The following is a 26471-nucleotide window of genomic DNA, read 5'->3' as shown; positions in this document are numbered from 1 at the left end:
AGAATTCTCTATACAGCCCAAATATAAGTCCTTTGGTCAGACATGTGACCTACAAGTAATTATTTCCAGTCTCTGGCTTGTCATTTCATTCTTCTAATAGTGTCTTTTGAACAGCATATATTATTAATTGTGATGAATCCAATTTATCAGTTTTTGAGAGATCATGCTTATGATATTGTATCAAAGGGATCTTTGCCTTAGTAATATTATGAAAATATCCCCCTATATAATCTTCTAGAAGTCTGACAGTTTTCTCTTTTCCATTAGGCCTATATTGACTAGTTTTTGCATATGCTACAGATATGGATCAAAGTGTATATATGTATGTATGTATGTGCATATCTATCTATCTATCTATCTATCTATCTATCTATCTATCTATCTATCTATCTCAAATTGATCCAGTGCCATTGTGGAAAAGTTTGCCTTTTGTTGATTATTAGAGTAATGCTGATTTTATAGAAGGAGTTGGGAAGTATTTCTTCCTCTTCAATTTTCTAGAAGAGTTTCTATAGAATTGATATTAATTCTTCTTTAAAATGTCATAGATGTCACCAATGAAGCTATCTGGACCTACTTTTTCAACTACAAATATAGAGAAATTTATTCAGCTAATCTATTGTTTACTGAGCTTTGGGTTTGTCATTTTTGAAGAAATGTCCATTTTATACAAGTTGTAAAATTTGTTGGCATAGAGTTACTGACAATATTCCATTAGTATATTTTTAATACTAGTAGAATTAGCAGCATCTTCACCTCTCTCATTCCTTATATTAGTAATATGTGTCTTTTCTCTTATTTTTCCTAGTTACTCTGGTTATAGGTTTATCAATTTAAATTCCTGTCTGGAAGGACACACTTTTGGTTTCATTGATTTACTTATTATTTTTCTGTTTTCTATTTTCATACTAACCTCTACTATTTATTTTCTCCTGCTTACTTAGGACTTAATTTGATACTTTTAAAACTTTTTTAGAAGGGAAGAAAATTAATTTGAGATCCTTTTCTTTTATAATAAAGGCATCCAATGCTATAAATTTTCCTCAATGCAGTGTTTTATCTGTATCTCACTAATTTTGGTACATTATATTTGCATTTTATTTTCTAATCATCATTTTTGATTGCTTTTCTGACCTATCATTTTAAAAGTCTATTATTAAGGTTTTCAAATATTTGATGATTTTTCAAATTTATTTCTGATATTTATTTCTAATCATTGCCGAATTGTCTTAAAACATGCTTTCTGTGATTTGATTCCATGGAACTTTATTTAAATTTGCTTTATGGTTTAGAAAATGGTCCATTTGGTAAATTTACTTTTGTATACTTGAAAACAATTTGTGTTCTGTTGTTTTTAGGTGGAATGTTCTATAAATGTCAGTGAAGTAAAAGCTCTGTGATAAGATACCAAAGCATTTATAATTATCATGTTCCCATGATGAATTAACTCATTCATCACTACTAAATAAGCCTCTTTACACCTGGTAATATTTTTGCGATGAAATATATTTTGGCTGATATTAATGTAATCATCCCAGTCTTCTTTGACTAGTGTTAGCATAGTATATCTTTTTCTCTTCTTTTACTTTTAACCTATCTGCATGTTTATATTTAAAATCACTTTCTTTATGGCAGCATATAGTTTTTTCTTGCTTTTTATCCATTGGACAACCTCTGCCTTTTAATGGAGATCTTTAAATTATGTACCTTTATTGTAAATATCAATACGAGTGTGTCCTTATATATATATAATATTACTATTTGTTTTATATTTGTCCTATTTGTTCCTCTCAAAACTTCTCTTTCTTCTTCCTATGAAGAAAGCAAAGGATATGGATGTACTCATTTTGATATATCTGTCCTGTTCTGCCCAACATGATAGCCACTTGAAACATACGGCCATTGAGTACTTGAAGTATGAGCAGGTCAAATTGAAATATACTCTAAATATCAAAGATTTAGAAAAAAAAAGTAAAATGTATTATTATTTTCTAAGTATATTACATGGTGAAATGATATTTTTTGATATAAAGGATTTAAGAATTACATTATTAAAATGAATTTTGCTTGTTCATTTTTACTTTTTTAATGTGGCTTCTAGAAAATTTAAACTATATATGTGGCTCACATTATACTCTTTCTAATAGATACTGTCTTAGATCATGACTCAGCAAACTATTTTTTATAAAGCACCAGATAGCAAACATTTGGCTTTGTAGGACTATAGTCTCTGTCACAACTATGCAATCCTGCCATTTGTATCGTGAAAGCAGCCTTAGACAACACATAATAAATGGGGGTGGCTGTGCTCCAACACAACTTTATATACAGAATTTGACAGAGTGGATTTGGCCTGTGGCCTTTGATTTGGTGCCCTTCTGATACAATAATTTTGATTAATGAAGCTATGAATAATTTATGATCAAAGAACAGAAAGAAAAAAGTCTTGTTCCCTGATGATATTAGGGGCTACCATAGCAGCCCTTGACCAACAATGTTTTAGGTATAACAAAAATAAACTGTCTCATTTATGCCTCAGTATTTTTAATATATGTAGCTAAATCTAATTAAGTCCATATGTCATGATTCCACTATATGATTTTGCAAGTTTAAAATTCATAAATTCTTCAGTCCATCCTCAGTCCAAAATTGGCCACTTCCATGTTCACTGTCACTTTCATATAGCTAATTAATATACAGCTTGTCTTATTATCTTCCTATATCATCAAATAATATCTAGTAGGTTTGCTATGTACTAAGCTAATATTTAATAAGTATTAATGGAATAAATAAATATCAGTATCTTGTACAAAAAATGTATGTATCACTTAAGTTTCTACATCTAAGAAATCAACCTCAGTGAGCAAAGAAAAAAAAATCTCAATTAGTAAAATAATACTACCAAACGTAAAAGAATTCATTATTCAAAACCTTATTAATTTTCTTCACAGCTACAAACTTTATGAAAAATAATTCTCATTAAATATGATAGCTTAAAGTAATTCATCAGCTAATTCACTGTTTCATATGCTGATTAGGATATGAAACATCACAGCTGATTCTATTTTTTAAATCTAGTTACCTATACAAATTGTATGGCTTTATGTTAAATTTGTATTATATGCCCCCTAACATCAGATGACTTGGCAGTTCTCGCCAGCTTACATTGAATTGACATTCAATAAAGCCAGGTTCAACATTTTCTAAATAATACAGAAGAAAATTAAGTAGGACTTAAATGATGTATAAGTTAAGACAAATTTGTGTGGAGTTAATACTAATAGTACTATTACAGAATGCTAGAAAAACTCTAGAATGAAAAGATTTACCGCTTTTCATAAACAAACAAATCTTCCTGGTGCCCTATTTCAATGTATAAAATTCCAACAACCTATAATGTGGAACTAATATGTAGCCAAGACAATACCCTTGGGAATAACGTTGACAAGAAGAGAGAGGCAAGTAGGTTAAATAGCAGCAAACACCACTCATTGCACCACAGTTTGCTCATTGTTCAGTATTCATGACCTTTGCATTCTAAAAATTTTTATCCCACTATATTCTTTGTATATAGACAAAAAAACAGGCATATCAGAAAGGTTGAAAAACATATCCAATGTTGCTGAACTAGTACATTGATTAAAATTCAAGTCTGGTTGATGTGAAAACTGATTCCTTGACAATACAGTCTAAGACAGTAGATGATTGATATGCTTGTCTGTGAATTATAATCTCATCTAGAAAAAGGAATTACTTTCAGACACCAATGAGGAAAGAATGAATTGTCCAGTTGTCACTGCTTATATGACAGTGGTGTCAGTGAACTTATATAAGAAAACACACCTAATAGATTGTCTAAGTTGCTAGAAGTCAGCAAGAGCAAAGATAAATGTGACATCTATAATACTCAACTTATTTTTTCTTGTCATGGCTTTTTTGATTATAGTTTCAGACATTTCCAGGGTACAAGTGGTTTGAATTGGCTTCATAACCTCAGGAATAAAACTAATATTACCTCTTCATTAAATCCTCAATTTTCAATGACTCCAGCCTTCTCTACTGGTTGATTATCCCACAATGTATATTTTTCTGAAATAACCATCTTCACATAATTTGAAAAAAATCATAATGGAGCTTTCAAGTGCTCAACAAATTCAAACAATGAATTGATAACTCAAAATAAATACCATTAAATACTGAGGAATATTTGTAGCTATCATCACCATCAGTTGAGATTCTAAAAAGGCCCCACTGTGTAACTGACTATTCTTTTAATTTACACACACACACGCACACACACACACTCATGGTAACCAGTTCAGCATGGGTTCTAGAACCAGCTGCAGTCTTTTTTATAGTAACAACAACAAAAAACTCGGGTGCTTAAGTCATAATGCTGCAATGAACACTGGGATGTATATATCTTTTCAAATTAGAGTTTTTGTTTTCTTTAGATAAACATCCAGAAGTGGAATTGCTAGATTGTATGGTAGTTCTATTTTTAATTTTTTGAGGAGCTTCCCATACTGTTTTCCATAGTGGTTGTACCAACTGACATTCCCACTGACAGCATATAAGGTTTCCCTTTTCTCCACACCCTCACCAATCCTTGTCGCTTCTTGTCTTTTTGATAACAACTATTCCGACTGGTGTTAGGTGATATCTCACTGTGGTTTTGATTTGTATTTCCCTGATGATGAGGGATGTTGAGCACTTTTTCAAGTACCTGTTACTCATTTGTGTATCTTCTTTGGAAAAATATCTATTCAGGATGCCTGCTCATTTTTCAGCAGGTTGTTTGGTTTATTTTGATACTGGACTGTATGAATTCTTCATATATTTTGGATATAAGCTACTTATCAGATACAGGCATACCTCAGAAATACTGAGGGTTGGGTTCTAGACCACTGCAATAAAGCAAATATAGCAGTAAAGTGAGTCACATGAATTTTTTAGTTTCCCAGTGCATATAAAAGTTGTATTTATACTATACAGTAGTCTATTAAGCATGCAGTAGCATTATGTCTAAAAATAAAAGGTACATACCTTAATTTAAAAAAGATTTTATTGCTAAAAGATGCTAACGATCGTTAGAACCTTCAGCAAGTCATAGTAGTAACATCAAAGGTGACTGATTACAGATCACCAAAACAAGTATAACAATAAAGAAAAAGTTGGAAATATTGTAAGAATTACCAAGATGTAACAGAGAGACACAAGGTAAGCAAATACTTTTGGAAAAATCATGCCAAGAGATTTATTTCACACAGGGTTGCCACAGAACTTCAATTTGTAAAAAAATGCAGTATCTGTGAAGAGCAGTAAAATGAGGTATGCTGGTATACTGTTTGCAAATATCTTCTCCCACTAGGTTGTCTTTTCTTTTTGTTGATGGTTTCCTTTGCTGTGCAAAAGCTTTTTAGCTTGATGTAGTCTCATTTGTTTATCTTTGCTATAGGCACCCCAGTATTCAGTGAAGCATTATTTCCAATAGCCAAGTATAGATATATATATTTACAATGGAATAATACTCAACCATAGAAATAAATGAAATCTTGTCATCTATGATAACATGGATAGACCTAGAAGGTATTTGCTAAGTGAAATAAGATAGACAGATAAAGGCAGATACCATATTATTTCACTTTAATGTGGAATAAAAAAAAACAAAAGAAATGAACAAACATAACAAAACAGAAACAGACCCACTGATACAGAGAACAAACTAGTGGTTGGCAGAGTGGAAGGGGGTGAGGAGATGGGAAAAGTAGGTAAAGGGGATTAAGAGGTACAAACTTCCAGTTATGAAATAAATAAGTCATGGGGATCTAATGTACAGCGTAGAAAATATTGTCAATAATTGTAATAACTTTGTATTGTGACATATGGTAACCAGACTTATCATGGTGATCATTTTGTAGTGCATAAAAATATTGAATCACTATGTTGTACAGCAGAAACTAATATAATGTTGTAAGTTAATTATATTTCATTAAAAAAAAAAAGTCCTATTTCTGAATCCACATCACTCCCAGGATTTCCCCTTCCTTGATAACATTCTGGGTTCACTCTTATCTTCAATGAGATATCCATCAACTCCACCCACAGTGCCCACCCACCCGCCTTTGTCCATAGCAAACATTTTTATTTCTTTTTACATGCTTTGACCTTAACTAGATAACTATTTAAGACCCTTTATTCACTGGGGGAGGTCCAAGCTTCACTATACAAATTAATTGAATTCAAATATATATACAGGGATAATGTGCTACCTTTTGGGACACATTGGCTTTAACAAAATTCCTGGTTTAAACTGATTTACTGGGAGAAAGATGGCACCTAACTTAACACACCAAGAAAATAAAAGCCTCATCCCTCTTCTCAGTCAAAATATCCCATTTGGTACATACACACTTGAAAGCATGTGCACCCCTCTCCCACCCCCCCACAGACACATAGCACAGTATCTCATTTTTACTTAAACTAGGTTTTTTTTTTTTCCTCTTTTGAATGTGGGTAATGCTTTCTGGAAAGAAAAAACAAAGCAGGAAGTCACTACTGTTTAAGTACTGTGTCTCCTTCAAGTTATTATGAGACATATTGAAACCATAATGGATTCGGGGGTCAAATTCTAAGGAATCGAATGCTTGGAAAGGAGGTCTGAATATCCGTTGGAATGAAAGACCTATTAGTATGTGGGGATTTTACCAAAGTTCAGGGAAACCCTGCTGGGGTGCAGTATATCTAAGAAGGGTAATACAGAATTTAAGAGACTGAGGAAGGTGGGGAATCCCCTGGAAGAGAACTGCATCAAAGGCAATAAATATACTTCTGGATTTACGAGCTTTTAAAGATTCACCAAGCGGGAATCCCTCTCAGAAGAGTTTGGCAGTTTTGTTCTTTTTTACTGTGGGTTTTATGGTTTGCCTGAGAATGAAAACCATACTTTGCAGTTTTCTGCTAGATTAGGGAAAGCAGAACAACCTCTAAAATCTACCAGCAAGCACAAAACTTTGTGGAGAGGCATCTTGTGCCAATAATGACAAAGGCATATGAAAGCTGGAAGTTTCGTATGCTGTAAATACTGATTATTCGTACAACCTGTTCATCATGTTGGTGATTATCTAGTACTCCCAGTGCCAGTACAAGCTGAGGTTTTAAAAAAAGCCACTTGCTTGATTTGAAGCACAGGTACCCAAATAGAAGAATAAAACAATGAGGAGGAAAGCTCCAAAGTAAAAGAGATGAATCAGATGAAAACAATAAATATTTTGGTTCCCTGGGGAACTGAATAGGAACACATGGAGGGACTTGAGATTGCCTGGCCCTCAATAAGCCCTGCATGATCTTGCTATCCATCATTTCAATATTTGATGCCTGGTCTTGTAAAAACCAAATATTTAACCAGAGGAGGTAAAGTATTGGGACACTGCAGGAGCCCCAATCGGAACACTTTCAGATTCATATTTCTTACAACAAAGACTGTTTTTACCGATCAAAACTTGTGCAGATTAGGCTGGGCTCTGAGATTCATATAACTAATCTACAATATCTGGATTACACATACATAAAAAATTAATTTCTAAATAGCATTAACCCATTTCTGTAGGCTAGGAGCATTATATTAAGTTACAAAAATTGTGTGGCCAATTATGAAAATTAGGATGGGGGATTTTTCTTCTATATTATCCCTAAGTCATAGGTATAGTTTAGGAATCTGGACTGGCTACTGAAGAGCACTTAGTCAAGTAATTTAAACCATCTGTGCTTTTGTTCCTCTCTGTCAAAAGAATATTCATTTCAGGGGATTATCATGGGATTACATGAGGTAATAATAGCAAGCACATAGCGTTCACAATGTACGAGGCACTGCTCATGTGTTACCTCATTAACTCCTCATAGAAACTCTATGAGGTAGGTCTTATTATTATCCTCATGAACAGATGATAAAATTGAGGTACAGAAAAGTAACTTCCCCAAGGTCCCATAGTAGTGATAAAGCCTGGATTCAGCAACCCAAGCAGCCTAGTTCCAAACTACGTATCTTCAACCACTATGCATTTTGTTTCTATCAAATAGGGCATATAAGTGCTTAGCACAATGCCTCATGCAAACTAAGTTCTCAAGTGATAGTCTTTATTATTATTACAAATTAAGACACTATAATTTAAAAGTTGGCATAACTTTTTCAGAAGCAAAATTTCAATATAAGTTCTGGTTTCAGCTCCAACATTTATGTAAAGGGCTTAGAAGTCATTACTCCTATCTTTAGTAAGAAAAGGAGGGGAAAAAAATCACTGAAAACCCATGACTTTTTCTGGACTCATCAGATGATTGAGGTCACAGGGCAAACCGCTGCCCTGAAATCTGGAGACAAGCAAATCCAGAGTCACAGCTGAGATCTGTTTATTGCAGAAGGCCCTGGACTCATAAACTGGCAGGAATATTTAACTGGAAATTCTCTTAATGAATTGCTGGAGGCTAATGTGCATTGACTTGAGAGTGAGAAACCCCTGGGGCTTGTGAGGGGCTCCCACATTTTCCAGGCTTTTATATCCAGGGATTTCACCAGGTTTTCAAGATGAACAGCCAAGAGACAGTCCCTAATGACACTGGCAGGGGCAGGGCAAAGGTAACCATTAAAATATGCCCATAGTGTTGTCCATTACAAAGGCCTACTCTACCGGAGAAAAGCCTTTACCAGAGCCTTTTCTCACCTGTAGGAAAGGTGTTACTCAAAATCCAGGCTCCTCCAGCCTTCCCATCTCACTTAAGGGAAGCGGAACTAAGAAATCCCTATGAAGGATACAGCCTAAGTGCACAGGCCTACCCCCTAAAAGACTGAGATGCAATCATAGGATTATAGAATTGTTGCCATCCTTCAAACCTTACCACCACACCAAAAGGACTCCTGTGTAATAACAGTGGCTTACAGCCAACAAAAATAACTGCAAGACACAGACTCTAACTGAGGAGCAACTGATGGGGAAGTCCAAAGACTACAGGCAAGACAAGAACAAGGACACTTAAATTGGAAGCCTCTGGCACCTACAGCTATAATAATCATTAAGCACAGTCCAATGCCCAGCCAGATTAATTTGAAACCTCACACTAAAAGCCTATTTAGCTCAGTTGCTATTACCCAGTTTTCAATAATAAATTACAAGGCATGCTAAAAGGTACGAAAAACACAATCTAAAAAGACAAAGCAAGAATCAGAACCAGACTCAGAAAAGACACAGCTTTTGAAATTATCAGATAAGGAATTTAAAATAACTATGATTAATATGTGAAGAATTCTAATGGAAAAAGTAAACACCATGAAAGAAGAGATGGGTATTATAAGCAGAGAGATGGAAAGAATAAAAATAAATGCTAGAAAAAAAAAACTTCAACAGAAATGAAAAATGCCTTTGATGGGTCCAGTAGTAGATTGAACGCAGCTGAAAAAGGATTAGTGAGCTTGAAAATATGTCAATAGAAACTTTGTATTCTAAAATGAAAAGAGAGAAAGAATGAAAATAATAAAGAATAGAACATGCAAGAACTGTAAGACAATTTCAAAAGTAAAACATACATATTATAGAAATACTAAGAGAACAAAGAGGGAAGGTGTAGATGAACTGTTTGAAATAATGACAGAGAGCTTTCCAAAATTAGTAACAGACACCAAACTACAGGTCAAGAAAGCTCAGAGAACATCAAGCAGGATAAATACCAAAAAACATACACTTAGGTGTATCATAATCAAATTGTAAAAAAACTAAATGAAGAGAAAAATCTCGAAAGAAGAGAAAAAGAATTATGGTTATAAAAGAACAAAGATAAGAATTACATTGGACTTCTCTTTAGAACACACGCAGACAAGAAGAGAAAAGAGTGAATATGTAACATGTTGAAAGAAAAATTACAGTACAGTGGATATTTATTATCTAAATATTCATTATGCAGAGTTTAGAGCAAAATAACATTAATATGGACATATTTTTAATAAACTGAGAATTCATTATATTAGTCCTGGCTATGGATTGAATTGTGTTCCCTCAAAATTCATATGTTGAAGCCCTAAACCCCCAATGTGACTGTATTTGGAGATAGAATTTTTAAAGAAGATTAAGGTTAAATGAAGTCATAAAGCTGGAGACCTAACATTTTAGGACTGGTGTCCTTATAAGAAGAGGAAGAGACACCAAAGATCTCTCTCTCTTTCTCTCTATGCATTCACAGAGAAAAGGCCATGTAAGGACACAATGAGGTGTCCATCTACAAGTCAGGAAGAGAGGTCTCACCAGAAACCAATCTCCTTGCACCTTGACCTTAGACTTCTGGCTTTCGAAACTGTACCAAAATATTTTCTGTTGTTTAAGCTACCCAGTCTGGTATTTTGTCATGGTGATCCAAGCAGACTGATACACTCTTCCCCAAATCAGCTGTCCCTATTTTACAATAATGTATATCCCTGTCTGTTTGAGCAGTCTAATTTTTCTATATATTAGATATTACAAAATATAATGGAAATGGAATTCAAATTGATTATCAAGTGAAATGGCAAATTCTAACATACAGAATTTCAGGAAGCTGATAAAAATGTTAGAGAATTTCTGGAATTCATGCATAATCATCACCCAGGAGACTGTCTACAAAGAAAGTCGCCCGCCATATCAGTAAACAAAGGATGTTGCAGCCATCAAGCCATCAGCCATCAGCCACTGCAGCAGCCCCAGACTGTGTACCCTGAGGGGATTCAGGATGGAAAAGAACAGGATACTGGCCCTAGATAGCTGAGGTGCATATCAAAGGAACGATTTTAAAGAGCCCAGACTCTTGCATGTTCCCATACATAGAAAAGCACTAAATTCATTAACTTGAGATGTCTGTTTTTCTTTAATTAACAGTAATCTTTTGGTGTCTTGTTCAGACTGCCTGGTTTTGTTGCAAAAACTGCTCTATATCCTGTCTCCTTCCTTATCTCCTCAGAGCATCCCTCAGAGCTGAGAAGCTATCTTCCTGGCTTAAGTCCTCAGTTCCGTCTGCCAAGTAAAACAATTCTCAACTTTTAGGTTGTGTATCTTTTTCAGTTGACAAGAGCTAGACCTCTAAAAATGAAAATAATAATAGATTCTTTTCAAGAGAATGTTTTCATTATTAAGGAGTTATTACAGGATAATAAAAACTTCAATAACGCCCTAATAGGTTTATTAAATTATTTTCTTTAGACGATGTAAAATGATCACAGGTTTTTTTTTTTCATGATAAAATTGTCAAAAGAAATTTCAGAAAAGATTGGAAAATACTTAATTTTACCAAGATGTTTGTATATTTTAATCAATTGTTAATCTGAGGTTTATAATTAAAATTTATATGGTTGTATTTTAATAAAATGTTACTCTCTGACTTAAAAAATTAAGCTGGAAATATTTGATCAATTCTTTGTTGATGATGAGGACCAAGAAGAATCTTATTAATATTGTATCTAGAACCTTGCTTCTAATTAGCATAAGAATTTCTGAATTTGAAATAGAAAAATAGGTGGTATTCTTTTATTGCATTATATGTCAGTAGCTTTTGTGGGGATAATATCAAAATATATATAGTTGAATACGTTCTTTAATTTACACATGCAGTAAACATTAAACCAGAAGATTTACTACATACCTAATGAATCTTAAACTTCAGAGCCATTTGCTCACAAAGACTCTTTCAAAGGTGACACCCTGGCAGTTGTTTCATATGGCTGTATAATTATGCTAAATTTATACAATTAAAATATTTTAACAGTTAGTTAAGACTGATAATCTCTTCAAGCAACAATTTCCCCTCTGTCACACCTCTCCTTTTGTGTCAGGGAACACTGAAGCAGCCATGGGCATCTTTGCTACCTGATAGCAGAAGTTGAGTTGCGGATACATAAACTTTGTATTTAGTAGATGAAACCCCTTTCATGTACTGTCAAGGCATTTTGAATCCACTGTATAGGAATGGTGGGTACCCCTAAGGGCCCTGTGCCGAGCCATCCATCATCATGTCACAAACTTTTACAGCCACAGATCACGATGGGATATAAATGTGTCCCAAGATACGCAACAAAAGAAATATGTAAATAATAGAGGTATGAAAAGGACAGAGCTCAAAAGATTTGGGACTTCCCTGGTGGTGCAGTGGCTAAGACTCCGTGCTCACAATGCAGGGGGCCCAGGTTCGATCCCTGGCCAGGGAACTAGATGACACATGCATACTGCAACTAACAGTTCACATGCCACAACTAAGGGGCCCACATGCAGCAACTAAGATCAGGAACAACCAAATAAATAAATAAATGTTAAAAAAAAAAAAAAAAGATTTTGTTGTTATTGGAATATTCTTTTAGTCATAAGAAGTATAAAATTGTAAGAAGAGTATTTAGTTCTCATCAGCGCCTAAATCAGAGGAGAATTTCTCTCTGTCAGGCATATACTCAGTAATATATATGACTACAAAAACATCATGCATTTAAAAATGAGAATTATGTAAAATAAAATTTAATAAAATTCCTATGTTTCTAGGACACAAACCTATAGCAATACTACAGAAAGTATATCTGAAATATCTCCTATACAAAAGAAACTCAATGGAAGTTTCCCAAATTTCAAAGTAATTTTTAAAATCCACATGACATAATCAATACTTATTTGTGAAACTGAAAGAACCTTTTCTAAATTGTCATTATTAATTAAAAAATAATCAACCATGCTAGTGGAAATATTGAATACCCTTCTCTCTAAAGAAAATAATAATTTAAAAGTGTTATAAAGAAATAATCAGAGAATATACAGCCAAAGCCAAAGAAAAAGTACAATAAACGATATGTCTGGCAGTTAATTATAGAGAGTTGAATTATTTTTAATGTATGATGAATTTGTCAGCTTCTTCAAAGTTCTATTCTATTGTGATTTCTTTGTTAATTCTAAATAAATATTCACAATCATTCCTATTTTGTATCCTTTTTCTTAAAGAGCACTCCCAAAAGTATTGCTTTAGGTCCCATAAAATCTGGATCTACTCCTGTCTATAAGGCAGATACAACAGTATCACTGCTGAAACTGCCTCTCAGAAAAGTTAAGCACCCTGACCTAATTTACCGGGAAATGAATGTTCAGACTGGAATTTGATTCCGAGATTGTCATTTCAAAGTCCATGCTAATGCAATGCGACCAACCTTCTAATCCCTCCTCAGATAAGGTGAGAGAGGCAATAGCTCTCTAATAGAAAGACAGAGACACAGGCAGGGTCTATCTCCCTGAACCCTCAGCCAGCTACCTACCACCACCAAAGGTTCTTAAGACAGGTACATTAAAGGACACTCCAAGCAAAGAAATGCTTTCTATTGGGGACTTCATTGTTTTGAATAATAAGTCACAGCATGTGGAAGTCCTTCTATATGATGTGCACCAAGTCAAGTCCTGAAAAGCAGGTAACCTCTAAGGTTTTTCTTTTTTTCTAAATGCATCTACAATGTTAAGAATGAATGAAACTTTAGCACTCAAATATGCTTTATGTTTTATTATGTGGGAAGTATTTTGAACTCAATGACTATTTATTGTATCATAGCCTGTGACATAGTCTGCTCACACCTCTTAAGGTAAGTTGTGCCATGATTCACTACAATCCTAATTGCTTTAATTAAGCAGTCAATGATATCCTGGCATTGCATCTTAATTATATATACAAAAAGGTAGACTTACTTTGCATACGTAAACTAAGAGTTGTCAAAGCAAATGGAGATTGTACTCTGCACATAAAGTCAGTTTAATTTTCTCTCTAAAATTTCTAGGAACATTATTTAAATAAAATTAATATTCAAACTGAAGCTTTTAGTTAAAAAAATGAATGTAGACTAAAGTTTCTTTGCATCTTAAACATAATCAAGAGTACAATTATGGTATTTCATTGATGTTATCTAAAACAGTAGAAGTCCTACTGCCTCTAACATGCAAACTTAAAAAAATGGCTGAGGCAGAGGGCAGAATACTGGATTTGAAACTGGAAATTCTGGGCTTGTTTATAAATCCTTCATAGATTTATCTTATGATTGCAAGCCCTTAACCTTTCTAAACTTTACATCCACCAATTATAAAATGGGCATAGTGAGTCCACATCAATGCTGACACCTTAGCTATTGTAAGAATCTTGTAATATGATGTAAGTGACAGCATAATGTGAACTAATTTCTAGGCCATCTTTGACCTGTTTATACAGAAACATACACTATCCTTTCTGTTTGTAGGGTTAACATCAAAGCAAGCACCAGAAAGAGAATTATATCCTTGATGCATTCTATCAGAATCATATAGGGAGGAAATAAATGTGCAAACAAAAGACAAATGATAAACACTTCTTCAGCAAACACAAAGTCCTCCCCTTTTCTCACTTGCCAAGGAATCATTATATTCCAACCATTTTTATGCACACAATTGGGTTTTAGTTTAGTTAGAAATTAACTTTTCAATGTTTCACTGTTTGAAATGAACATCATTCTACGTCTTTCCTCAAGCTGTTATTGTGCTAAAAATTTAACAGAAAACTGAGGAACATAAATTCTTCTGCTTTTCATTATTATGCAAATGATATGTGTCCTGCCATCGGGGAAAATAAGCACTTTGAACTTTAAGGGAGGAGCCAGCTAGTCTTTCCTCAACCAAAAAGTCTTCCAAAACCACTCCAAGATCACATAGAACTCCTCACACGTATTTCATGGAATATTGCTCTTGAATACTCTACCAATCCAACATATCACTTCAGTTCTCTGTGGCTGAGCTTCATCTGGGAGGATACAGTCTCTATTTCGATGAATCAACCGTAATGAAGAGAATAGCAACCGACTGAAACCAATCCAGAACTGACACAGATGTTAGATTAGTAGATAAGAACTTTAAAACAAGTATTGTAACTGTATTACATATATTTTAAAAACTTAGTTAGAGCTACTAAAAAACAAAAAGCACTCGAATCAAATTTCTTGAGACAGAAACTGCAATATCTGGGATGAAGAATACATTGGAGAGCATTAATGCATTAATGGAAGATTAGACACTGTAGAAAAAAGATGACTCAAGTTGAACAGAAAGAAAAAAAAATATGTAATGAACTGTGGGACAATGTCAAGTGACCTAACATATGGGTAATTGAGGTCTTTAAAGGAAAGAAAAGAGAGGGGCTTGAGCTATGACAGTGGCAAACGTCATGAAAGAAAGTGAGGAAGCCGTTATGGAAGACAAAACTAAACTTGGAAACTGTCGAGTTTTAACTAAGGAAGGAAGATGTGGAAGAATACTGTGATGTTTGTTGAGTTCGAATCTAACCAGATCATAATCCCAAGTATAACCCAGAGTTAAATTGAATGGAATGATGGGAAAAGAATAAAACACCCAATAATGTAAACTATGAAAAGGATTGGAGGATAGATAGAAGTTCGTATAGATCTTGTTTGGCTCTTTGTATACTCAGAGTTTGATTCTTTTAGCCTCTCAACACCTCATGAGGATTTCTTTACAAATTAGACTTCTCAGCTCTGTGATAAAATAACCGAGATAAAATATGACACAATTTGAAAAAATTATCCCCAGGAATATTCATACTGTGATACCATATTATTAGCTAAACTTCTGACTGACACTAATTTTTCCCTCTGGTTATGTGAAACCTGGTATTACTGATCACTGTCAGAAAAATTTATCATTTAAATGTTTTTTTCAAATATTTTACCTAAATCATCTGTTACAGTTAGAGAGCCTTTTTATCTTTAAATATTTATAAGCTCCTTGGAGAAATAAAGAGATCTTCATAGCCTAAATCTGTAAAAATATCTTTTTTCAGGTTTTTATATCTAGTAGACTTCTGACTAAATTATAATGCCTATAATTTGCTGAGCAATTTAGGCCAGCTCCATGAAAGTGTTTAACATGCAATTATGATAATCTAACCAAAAACAGTGGCAGAATTTTTTTTATAATACATATAAGTAAATTAAAAAACTGCTAAGTATATTTTCCTGTGTATACATAACCTCCAATGTTATATCATTGACTATACAAAATAGTGTTGCTTTAATATGTTTATTTATGTAAAAATTCCATTTTTATAATATGAATATATTTGTTTTATATATAAATCAATAAATATTATTTATGTTAGGATTTTGATGAATTATTATAAAGATCTTAGAAAGAATGCTCAATTGCCAACCATAATTCCTTGACGCAGCAGTAACCAATTTTAGTGATTTAAAACATATTCCTTCAGGGTTCTCTTTCTCTGTCAAACATAAACACACACACATTTAAAAATACATCATGGACATCTTTTCTAGGTCAGAAATTATAAATGGTATCATCATTTTTAACGATTATGCACTATTTTTTATATCACCATAGTATTGATGGAGATTTGAATTATATTTTTATTTCACCATTAGAAATAGCTCTGAAATGAACATTATAACGTGGATATTTTTTCATGTATTCTGCTATCATTTATGCACATAATTGTCGTCTATATTTTGGTCCATGTACTTTTTCATTGATTGCCTAATTTCAGTAGTGTGGCTTGATTTCCTCTCCTGCCAACAGAGAGCGCCAAGGAAAACCCTCAACAACAGGTTGGTGTAAAGTGGGGAAGTCTAAGAAACTGTTGGTCAGAATAGTTCTGTGAACAGGTGATGATAACATATACTAAAGCAGTGGTCACAAAATGGACAGGAGGGAAAACTGAAGAGGCATTTCTGACATGGAAAAAGATTCTCTAGATTAAGATTTCCTTGAGGACAGAGACTTTGGCTCTCTCTTCTTTATTCCCAGAGCTTATTGTAGTGACTGGCACATACTAAGGAATCCAAAAAACAGTATGGAAAGAATGATGAATGAAAAGAGTATTTACGGCAATGGATGCCTAGATTGTGTCCACACTGAGTGAGAGTAAGGAAATGAAGAAGCCTGTTTTGTTGTGAAAAATGGGAGGATCAATACTCACATTGCTATTTGCACTTTCAATGCCATTGTTTTTCATCATTATGTGCATGGAAGCCCCTTCTAAGAATCTTTCTCTGTTCTTCAAATCATTACCTCAGAAAACATAAATTTCTTCCCTTCCAAATAATCTTAAACATTTGCTGTTAATTTCTACTCTATGCTATAGTGCTCGATTTTATTTCCTCTACTTGATGGTGATGCCATTGACAAGTACCTTGTTTTTTCACACTTAAATCTCCCATGCTGCCTAGTATAATAGCTTGTATATTATAAATATTTTAAAATTTGTAAATAAAAGGAAACTGTGTAACTGAATCCTATATATTATCAGAGTTATTACTGATACTGGTTATCTCCTAATAAAGGAGGCTAGTTTATTTATTTACATTTTTATTATTATATTTTGTGAGTCAGGGAACTGTGTTTCCCACTCACCTGCTGTTTGATTTATGGCATACCGAGTCACACTAAGACTTCCCACAATCTGTGTTCAGGCACCCCTGTAATCAACTCACCAATCAATCTTATTTAGAAGCTAGAGGAGTAATAATAAAGTGTGTGAGAGCAAAGAAGGGAATAAAATATATACAAAAGAAAGACTTTCTGTGCACTTTCAATATGTTTCTTGTTACTAAACATGCATTTCTCAATGCAGTTTCTAATTGTCTTCCTGAAGACTTTGCATATTTTACTATGGAGAAATGCATATAAATTACTTTCTCTTAAATCAAAGAATTGGAAGGTTATATACTGACTTTGCAGAGTAGGACAGATCTTACACAAATAATTGATATCACATTAAAATAATATAAATTTTTTCTTGCTAATTAAACATTTGGTAATTATTTTGGATTCCATGAAATAAAATATTTAAAAAATTCCATCTTATCAATGAAATACTCTCACAAAGAGCCAAAAAATCCTGATTTATGGATACAAGTGTGGACTTTGTAATCAGAATAAATTTTTTAGACTCTTGGCTCTGTTATTTTATTAGGTATAGGACCATGGGTGCCAGTTTTCACAAATCTGTTAAGAGAGACAGTAATATTAATGAAGAGTGTGGTTGTAGAGATTTAAAAAATAAAATCGGTGAGGTTCTTACACTGCCTGGCACATAGAAAGTGATGAATAAATATATATATTTTTCCATTTATCTGTTGTACTGAGTTAAAGATTCTTGCCACAGTCTCTAATACATTTCCCGTTGTATAGATATGCATATTCTGTGCACTCTCACTATTCACATATTGGAGTATTTATTAATTCTGGAGCTACTGCACTTCAAATGTGACCTTTATTAAATGGATTACATCATTTAACTATAGCTCTTGTTTAAGAATGCCCTAATAGCAAGATAGGAAATAAATAAATAAATAAATAAATAAATAAGAGACCATTGCAGATTTCTTCTCTTGAAGAGAAATACCTTTGTTCAGAAAAATGTCCAACGCATATGGATGCATATAGAAATAATATTCTCTAGGCCTGGCTTGAATGGGCAGGGATGAAAAACAAGTCTGAAGGGAAGGAGAGATAACAAGAGAGAAAAGCAAGTCCACTGAAATCCTCTGTGGAAATACACAGCCAGGGACTTTTTAAGAACAGGGAATATTTTATATTGTATTTTTATTGCTATGGTTTATATTTTCTATCAAATCTAAAATTATACTAGAAAGAATGTGCCCAGTATTTTTAATAAATCTTGGAAGTGGGTATGTGTTTCACATTTGGCTAAACATAAGGCCTAGATAAGGCTACAGGCATTACTGGAAGTGCAATTATTATTAAAAGGGGAACAAGAAAGTGATAAGAACAGACCTTGGAAATGAGAATTTAAGCCACTAGTAGACATCCTATACTGGGTATCAGATTTTTCACAGGACAGAGATGGGAGGTCAAGCCAATTTTATTTAAAATGAATAATTTGATATCAAGGTGACATCAGATCATATATCTTCTTAGTAGTATATTAATTACAGGATATTATACTCTTCAGAAGCATGTTTTTAATTTAATCACACATGTTATTGATTTAATATTTATTATCAATCTTTCTGTAGATAGATAATATTGTTGCAATAAATATCGTGCATATCCTTCTGAGTAGGCTTACAGAATCTTGCATTGCTGCTCATTTGTTTCCCCCTTCTGAATAGGTAGTTCACATCTTCTCAGTAATAATTATATTCAGACAATTTGAAAGATTTTTCCCCCCAGAGGCAACATAACTTGTATAACACTAGAACTGGGTGATATCATGTACACTTTTTTTTAGGAGTTAATCTTTCTGCAGTTCAATTATATGCTTGTACTATAAACAGTCATATTTAGACAACCAGCATGTCCCCTCAATACATTTATTTGATAGGAGTAGATACTGTCAAGAGCAGAGCTGAGCCACCAGGTGTTGGAGTACTAGTCAATTAAAACAATAAGCCAAAATGAAAGTAACACGCAAGCCTTTCATTACTTCCTGCTATAGGGTAAGTAAGAGGCTAAAGCTAGAGAAAGGAATGGCTCCTCCACTGTTGCATGTTTTGCCATGGGACTGCACTGGGTGGGGGGCAGCAGGGGGTGCAGCGGATCAGCACAGACATGAGGATCCTCTCACTAAAGAGGGAGCTTCAAATATAAGGTTGCTGTCATTTTATGGACCCAGGAACCAGGGAGGGAGTTGAGGAGAAGGGCTAGGTATGAAAAACTACTTAGTACTGAGTCTGAGCAGAGTAAGGTGTCTTCAAGCTTCCCCCCCATAAGGAGATCTCCCAATGGAGGCACCTAGGCTAGGAGTGGAGATGCGCATAAGAGTGTAAATGGCCAAGGAGGCCTGAGTCCTTGACTGTAACTCCTTACAGAGACTGCAATAACCTAGATAGGTACCATGTGCGTTGTGGGGCAGCTTTTTCCCATAAGGCTCTGCCAGGTAAAACCTTTGTCATTGTCTATGATCAGGTCTGAAAGATCACACATAGACCACAGTCCAGACTACTCAGATACTTGACCAGGATACTGGGCTTCTTACCTACCCATATCTAGAACCTGACTCTTTGTCCATAGTTGATGGATCCATAGTTGGGATCTCTGATCTCATGAGAAGATAAATTCCATTTAGCCTCAAGTGGCTACACAAAATCATAAAATATGGAGCTACTAAAATCAAACAAACAAAAAGTTCTATTTCCCCCACCCATGGACTAAATAAGCAGAAGTGGATGATTACCAAAGAGAAAGAAAATGAAGTAAATGCAGTATTGAGGAACTGAAAAAAAGAAAATTCCAGTGTCATCTGAGAGCTTGGTTCTATTTGGACCTCTAGTTGAGGTCCAAGTGAATCCTTGTATTTCATCTTTATGGATATTTCTTTTTAATATAGTATGCATTGTCCTACTTTGTTTGAAATGGCTAAAGTACTTTTGTTATTTGAAACCAAGAGCCCCAGCAAACACAAATGGGTACATAAAGAGAAAACCAAAACAGTAATATCCTCTTTGAAATTCTTGAAACATACGTAACCACTTCTTGAAAAATTTTCTGAGAACTCACTATCTGACAAAGCCATTTATTATGTAAATACATTGAATCTATAGATTTTATTTTTTAGACTCAAATCAGTCTCCTGAAACTTTTGTCCTTTTTGTCTCAGTCCTCTGCATTGAGGTAAAATCAATTCCTATATATATTTCTTTCCATTTGGTGGCTATTTGATAGTCTCAAAAGAGCTGGGTTTAATAGGCTTTTGTCAATTCACCTGGGATCCTGACTATACCAACGTACCATGTTAGCGAAGAAATTTTTAAACTGATGGTTGTGTCTTTCTTCTCCCCCCAGATGTATTTTATAAATTCACACTATAATAAAATGAGTGTAATCATTCTAGAAGGGTAAAGAAGCAAAGAATATCAATTGGGAGAGAGTGTTTAGAAAAAAAAGTAGCCTCCTCATAAAGCTGGCTGTAGATTGCATGTAGCCACTGCGAAGTATCCTTAGATGAATGAATGGGTAAATAGCCTCGTTGGTGGATAAAGAGTGGATAATGAGACATTATTGTGTAGATTTATATAAAGAATATTAAAAAATAGGAGGTCCCTAGTTTGGTTGATGAAATGGTAATTGTTTGAAAGACAGAATGCTAACACTTTTATGATTTCATCATTGTGGAATGCTAGACACCTTGAGAATTGCCAGTGTATGAGAAATGAAGCAGCTCAGCATGGTTTGTGAGCCTAAAGAGGGTTTTTAGCTGAATCATCAGAATCTTAATTTAAAAAAAAGAAAATCTTGAGAACCTGCATTCTACCATCACAGATTGAGGAAAAATTGTCTCTTGAGTCTATATAAGATCAATCTTTAAAAATCACACCCTATACTGGTAAGAAGCAATGGCAGCAATATACTAACTAGACCTAAGTCCCCTCTCCATTGTGTGTGGCATCAAAGTAGATGCTCTCCCTGAAGTGTATAAGCCTTAGGGGTTCCTGGAGAAGTCAGAGGATGGTAGAAATCGGCAAAGTGAGATACCAAATTTCCTTTCCTTTTTTCTTAACATTTTATTTTGAAGTAGTTGTAGATGCATAAAAAGTAGGGAAGATTGTACACAGAGTCCACAGTACCTTTCACCCAGATTTCTTGTGGTGATATCTTATATAGCTGTAGTACAGAATCAATGCCCATACCAGGAAACTGGCCTCAGTACAATGTTAAGTCGACTACAGTCCTTATTCACTTTTTAAAATTATTTTTACATGCATTCCTCTGTGTGTGTGTAAACATGGGCACATAGTTCCAAACAACTTCATCATACATATGAACTCTTCCAACACTACTAGGGAACTCCCTCATACTAGCCCTTTATATTTACAAGCCTAGTCTCTGTCTCCTGACAACTACTAAAGTGCTCTCTACCATTAAAATTCCCAGAACGTTATATAATGTTATACAAATGAAAACATATGGTTTTTAAACTTCAGAATTGTTTTCCACCAATAATAATATCCTAGAAATCCACCTAAATTATTACATGTATTGTGTTTATTTTTGGTGTTGAATAGAATTCCATGGTATGAATATGGCACAGTTATTTAAACATTTACCCACTGAAGGATATTCAAATGTTTCCAGTTTGGAACTGTTACAAAAATCCAATAGGAAGATTCATGTACAGGTTTTAATATGAATGTATGTTTTCATTTCTCTGGGATAAGTGCCCAAGAATACGACTGCTGAGTTGTCTGGTTAGTACCTGTACAATTTTATAACAAACTACCAAATTATTTTTTAGAGTTGCCTGTACAATTTTGTATTTTCACTAGAAATGTATGAACGATCCAATTTATCCATTTTCTCACCAGTATTTGGTTTTGTCACATATTTAAAAATTTAAATGTTTGAATAAGTGTGCAGTGATGTTTCATAGTGATTTTAATTTGCATATCACTAATGGTAAATGATATTGAACATATTTTCATGTGTTTATTTGCTATCCATATCTCTTTCTCAGATTTTCTAACTAGATTTTTTAAGCTTAGGTTTTGAAAGTTCTTTACAGATTCTAGATAAAAGAGCTTTACCAGACATGTGATTTACAAATGTTTCATCCCAGTTTATAGTCTTATTTTTCTCATCTTCTCTATAGGATATTTCACAGTGGTACCCCTTTAACAGAGCAGAGTTTTAGCCAATTAATTATAAAGAAAAAAATAAATAAATAAGTCTAACTATATTCCCACCCTGAGTTTGTGGAGCTATTCATATAAGTAACAAAGCCACCATTTATTATATTACAGCAAGGGAAAATACATTCCAATGTTCAAATAATTGATTTACACATCACTATTTAGAAGACAACCTACTCATAAGTAGGAGGCTTCTATTTAAATGAACTAATTTGGAACAAAAACTGCAGTTAATTTCTTTTCCTAAACACAAATATTTTGACTTTCACTCTGAGTCAATTCAAATGAAAATAAATTAATGCCCCAAATACCTTCTCATATATTTTCTCACTGAGTCAATATTTTGACATTTGTATGTGATGTTCAAAGAGATGTATCTAAAAATTTCTATTGAAATTAAGATTCAACAATATTGTGCAAGTCTTTGTAAACAATATTTTAAAATTATTTTTTCAATTTTTAACTTAGTTTTAATAAGATTGAGTTACTTAGATGGTAATAACGAAAACATGATATACTAACTTAAGATGTTACCCCTAACATTATTATCCACTGTCCTTTCCTTGTGCTATTATTAAATTTACTTATTTCTAGCATATATTTTATTATAAGTTCACTTTAATTTTAAGATAACAAATCTTCTCATATTGCTTTTCCCTTTTACAATATTATGTCATCTTAGATAAAATGATAAAGATTTATTTACATGATAAATAACAATTTTTGGTGTTCTGCCTACTTTGATAAATTTTTGTTACATAAAATAAAAATAATGAAGCTGAATTGATAGAAACCCTTTTTGGTCAAATCCAATTAATGACTACTGTCATTTCTCAACCAGTCATAAAACTATTTCCTCCATATTTACCACACATATTTTTTACTTAATACTTTGAAAGATGAAGAATGAGTTAGAATGAGGAATGAACATATAGTGTGCCGACTATTTTCTTTGTGATGAGACTGAAACTATGAAGAATGTATACATCTGTTTTAAGACTTAAATTTATTGACCATTTCTTTGCTGTCTAGTATTATGCTAAGTATTTTGAGGGCTTTAGATTAGGGTCTGAATTCTGACATCAGGGATATTACGTTTTTAGGGAGATAATGTGAATACGAACCAAGTTATCATTAAATCAGTTTGTAATAAAACGTTAAATACCAATTACCAGCTAAAAGTGCTACAGTGATCTATGAGAATACAGAGGGAAAAAAAGTGTACTAATGAAAAAGTAAAGCTTAAACTGGGTCCTATAAAATTAGGAGAATTTGGCTCAGCAGATTACAGCAGAAGTATTTTAAAAATACCTAAGAAGATGCAAATGAGGTAGTTGGAGAGGAAAGAAAACCAAGGATGTGTCCTTTTCCTACAAAAATAAATTTTATAGTGATATTAAATAACATGGGGCTTTCCCCCCATGTTATTCCCCCATGGAGAAACTCCCCACATACCTGGGTAGGGCAAAAGAAAAAAGAAAAAACAGACACAAAAGAATAGGGACGGGACCTGCACCTCTGGGAGGGAGCTGTGAAGGAGGAAAAGTTTCCACACACTAGGAAGCCCCTTCACTGGCAGAGACGGGGGTGGGGGGGCGGTGGGCGGGGGGGAATCTTCAGAGCCACGGAGGAGAGAGCAGCAACAGGGGCGAGAGGGCAAAGCGGAGAGACTCCCACACAGAGGATCAGTGCCAACCAGCACTCACCAGCCTGAGACGCTTGTCTGCTCACCCGTCAAGGTGGGTGGGGGCTGGGAGCTGAGGCTTGGGCTTCAGAGGTCAGATCCCAGGTAGAGGAGTGGGGTTGGCTGCGTGAACACAGCCTAAAGGGGGCTAGTGCACCACAGCTGCTGGGAGGGAGTCCAGGAAAAAGTCTGGACCTGCCTAAGAGGCAAGAGACCATTGTTTCAGGGTGCACGAGGACAGGGGATTCCTTCCCTGTCTGCCCACAGAAAGCAGAGCACCACCTAAGCGAGCTCCAGAGACAGGCACGAGCTGTGGCTATCAGCTCGGACACCAGAGACAGGCATGAAATGCTAACACTGCTGCTACAGCCACCAAGAAGCCTGTGTGCAAGCACAGGTCACTACCCACACCACCCCACCCCGGGAGCCTGTGCAGCCCGCCACTGCCAGGGTCCCATGATCCAGGGACAACTTCCCCGGGAGAACACATGGCATGCCTCAGGCTGTTGCAATGTCACGCCAGTCTCGGCCCGCCACAGGCTCACCCCGCATTCAAATTATAACTATCGTACCCCTCTCTCCCTCAGGCATGAGTGAGCCAGAGCCCCCTAATCAGCCACTGCTTTAACCCATCCTGTCTGGGTGGGAACAGAAGCCTGAGACAACCTACGCACAGAGGAGGGATAAAAACCAAAGCTGAACCCAGGAGCTGTACGAAAAAAGAAGGGAAAGGGAAATTTCTCCACGCACCCTGAGGAGCAGTGGATTAAATCCACACAATCAACCTGAGGTACCCTGCATCTGTGGAATACCTGAATAGACAACGAATCAACCCAAAATTGAGGCAGTAGACTTTGGGAGCAAATGTAGACATGGGGTTTGCTCTCTGTGACTGACTTGTTTCTGATCTTTATGTTTATCTTAGTATAGTTTTTAGCACTTGTTATCATTGGTGGATTTGTTTATTGGTTTCGTTGCTCTCAAGCAAACCAAGATCCTGGTACTTTTTAATTTTAATAATTTTTAAAAATTTTTAAATTTAAATTATTTTATTCTATTTTATTTTTATATATTTATTCATTTATTTATTTTTCTTTCTTTTTCTTCTCCTTTTTCTTCTGAGCTGTGTGGCTGACAGGATCTTGGTGCTCTGGCATGGTGTCAGGCCTGAGCCTCTGAGGTGGGAGAGCCAACTTCAGGACATTGGACCACCAGAGACCTCCTAGCCCCATGTAATCTCAGTCGGCAAGAGTTCTCCCAGAGATCTTTGTCTCAATGCTAAGACCCAGCTCCACTCAAGGACCAGCAAGCTACAGTGCTGGACACCCTATGCCAAACAACTAGTGAGACAGAAACACAAAGCCACCCATTAGCAGAGAGGCTACATAAAATCATAATGATCTCACAGACACCCTAAAACACACCACCGGATGTGGTCCTGCCCACCAGAGAGACATGATCCAGCCCCACCCACCAGAACACAGGCACCAGTCCCCTCCACCAGGAAGCCTACACAAGCCACTGAACCAACCTTACCCCTTGGAGGCAGACACCAAAAACAACAGGAACTATGAACCCACAGACTGTGAAATGGAGACCACAAACACAGTAAGTTAAGCAAAATGAGAAGACAGAGAAATATGTAGCACATGAAGGAGCAAGGTAAAAACCCACCAGACCAAACAAATGAAGAGGAAATAGTCAGTCTACCTGAAAAAGAATTCAGAGTAATGACAGTAAAGATGATCCAAAATCTTGGAAATAGAATGGAGAAATTACAATAAGCATTTAATAAGCACCTAGAAGAACTAAATATAAATGAAATTCAAAATTTGCTAGAAGGAATCAATAGCAGAATAAGTGAGGCAGAAGAACAGATAAGTGATCTGGAAGATAAAATACTGGAAATAACTCCCACAGAGCAGAATAAAGAAAAAAGCAAGAAAAGAATTGAGGTGTCTCAGAGACCTCTTGGACAACATTAAATGTACCAATATTGTAATTATAGGGATCCTAGAAGAAGAGAAAAAGAAAGGGTCTGAGAAAATATTTGAAGACATTATAGTTGAAAACTTCCCTAACATGGGAAAGGAAATAGTCAATCAAGTC

The 26471-nt window shown here is 34.8% G+C and overlaps 1 long non-coding RNA gene across 1 annotated transcript; it reads left to right on the top strand.

Annotated features, from left to right (window-relative positions):
* The first annotated feature begins 350 nt into the window (after nt 1-350).
* On the top strand, nt 351-25985 carry LOC309632773. Its single transcript, XR_014247061.1, has 2 exons — nt 351-13450; nt 24950-25985. It is a non-coding gene; the product is annotated as an uncharacterized lncRNA (long non-coding RNA).
* The last annotated feature ends 486 nt before the right edge of the window (nt 25986-26471 follow it).

Source organism: Balaenoptera borealis (assembly GCF_965194805.1).
Source record: "Balaenoptera borealis genome assembly, chromosome: 8".
Lineage (NCBI taxonomy): Eukaryota > Metazoa > Chordata > Mammalia > Artiodactyla > Balaenopteridae > Balaenoptera > Balaenoptera borealis.
Note: the sequence above shows the minus strand (reverse complement) of the source record. Positions and strands in the feature narration are given on the sequence as shown.